This window comes from Lipotes vexillifer, unplaced genomic scaffold (genome assembly GCF_000442215.2).
Source record: "Lipotes vexillifer unplaced genomic scaffold, Lipotes_vexillifer_v1.1 scaffold129, whole genome shotgun sequence".
In the NCBI taxonomy this organism is placed as follows: Eukaryota; Metazoa; Chordata; class Mammalia; order Artiodactyla; family Lipotidae; genus Lipotes; species Lipotes vexillifer.
This window is the reverse complement of record NW_006777287.1, coordinates 1,464,200-1,466,696: the sequence shown is the minus strand read 5'-3', so window position 1 is coordinate 1,466,696 and position 2,497 is coordinate 1,464,200.

The following is a 2,497-nucleotide window of genomic DNA, read 5'->3' as shown; positions in this document are numbered from 1 at the left end:
TTCCCTGGCTGGCCTGAAGCACAGATGTTTAATGGCGCTCAGGGGGGAAGAGGAGAGAGACAAGAGACACGGAGTAGGCTGGGATAGACAGGGGAGTGGTGTGTGTGTGTGCACCCGCTGGCTTGCGCCCGCGCACCTGTGTATGAATACCCTGAGGGTATCTCAGCTACCTGTACATGTTCCCAGCAACAAACACATGTATGTGAGTTCCACGTGTGTCTTACTATGTTACTTGTCTGGTTGTGTCTTGTGTCTATCGCTGCCTATCCAACTCATGTGTTTCCTTTTTGACAACTGTGTGTTGGTCCCATCTGCTTGCGCAATTCATCTATATGGGGCTGTGTGTGTGTGTTCCCTGGGTGCTTATGTGTCTCCTTTGTAATGCTCGTGGGTGAGAAGTGTGTTTATCTGTCTCTCCTCTGTGTGTGTGTCTCCGATGTCTGTGTGTCTTTCTTCTCTGGCACCATGTTTGCATCCCTCCTCGGTGAGTGGCTATAGGTGTGTGCTCCCTAAGGGCATTTCTTCTGGTGCCAGTGTATGTTCCCTTGTTTCCTCTTCATGCAGCTTTAGGTGTATTTTCTGCATTTCCCTTTGTAATGATAGTAAGTGTACTCTCTGCATCCCTGTTTTTCCAATTTGTGTGCCTACATATGCATTCCCTGTGCATGTCTTCCCCGACTTGATTTGTGTGAATAGCTGTGTATACATGGCTCTGTGCATCTATCTGCTTGAATGCAGTTGTGCATGTGTCTGTAACTGCGGCTTCTCTGTCTGTACAATCGTGTCTGCCTGTGGGTGCCTCTCTCTCTGTGACCAGAGCTGTATGTGGTCGCAAGTTCATACACAAATTCACATGCACAGAGGTATCATGATAGAGGCTGAACCTGGACGTTGGCCTCCAGGGTCATCTGAACCTGGAATCACATGTGTCGGAGATGCTGGGCCTGTGTATGATGTTGTCAGCTCTGTGGAATCATATTTGGCTGTGTGCTCTGGCTCTGTGTGTGGCTGTGAGTCTGTGTGTGATTTGCCTGTTGGTTCTCTTTGGTGTGGCTGTGAGTCCATGGGTGATGATGTCTGTGAGTCTGTAGTGGCTGTAAAGCAGTGTGAGCCTATCACTGCACTCGTCTGTGATCTCTGTGTGCGGCTCAAGTGGGTGATGATACTTATCAGACTAAGTCACTCTGTGTGGCTATATGTGGCTGTCCCATGGCCTGGGCTCTCCATGTGCCATCTGCGCGTGTTCGTATTGGTCAGCCTATATTCTCTGTGTGTGGCTGGGAGTCTGCATGCGAGTTTGTACCTCTGTGCGTGATGGCGAACCTGCCTCCATCTCTAAGCCCCTGGATGGGGCTGTGATCCCTGAGTGTGTGGGAGTCTCTCTCCTGCTGTGGGGAAGTGAACGCCCCATCCCTCACCCTCCTCCCACTGCGAGTGGGGTGGGAGCCTCCAGGCTAGCTTTGAAGCCCCAGCCAGCCCCTGGCCTTTCCGGGAATTCTGTGCTCTCTGTGGGGGGCGGGCAGGTGGGTGGAGGGGCCGGGACAGAGGCCTCTTGTCCACCTGGGCCACAAACAGCCCAGTTGAGTCGGGCCTGGACCCCATGTCCACCCCGCCTGACTTCCTGCGGGAGACACATGCTTTGCCTGGGACAGACATGCCTGTCACATGCCCGAATGGAGTCAACTGACAGACCCCTATTTAAGAGAGACAGGCAGACAGACAGTGGGGCTCCTCCATTAGGGTGTGGACAGGCTCCACCCAATGCCTAGGCTGGGGTCCAGGACTTCAGGGTGTGCCTAGTTTGCAGACAGTGTGTATCCACACTCCCCGCCCAACTACAAATGCCCTCCCTGCCTCCCTCTGGGGACCCCCCCAAGATCTAGGGTCCTCTTTAGGCTGGGCTGTCTGTCTGAGGCCAGCCTCTGGTGGCCTGGCCGTGCCTCTCCCTGCACCTGTCCCACTGCTGTCCCCAGGTCTGTCTGCTCCTCTGCCTGAATCTGACTTTCTCTGCCTGTTGCCACCTGCCCCTCCATGTGTCTCTCTGCCTCAGCAGGACTTGCTCTGTCCCTTTGAGCCAGTGTGTCTGTTCCTAACCTCTGTTTGGGGATGTGTCTGGCTGTGTCCACCTGTCCATCTGCATTCATCCAGGAGCTTGCTAGAGCCTCTCCTTGCCCACTGTTTCTGAGTCTCTTTCTTCACTGACTGCCCCTCTGCCTGTCTACCACTCCCTCACACCCTTTCTGTCCCCTCCTGTTGTCTGTCCTTGTGCTGTTTCTTCTGCCTGCCTGTCTCTATTTGGGATTGTTTCTCTTCCTATTTCCTCTCCTCCCGCCATCCATCCCATTCCACTGTATGTCTGACCCCTGAGTCAGTTCTGTCTGTCCCTCTCTCTAGGAGTGGATCTACTCCCTTGATCTTTCAGCCCATCTCCCCCACCTCCCCTGAAACCTATGTTTCCCTCCATGTGGGTTCAGATGAAGGGAGGCACACCCCCCCC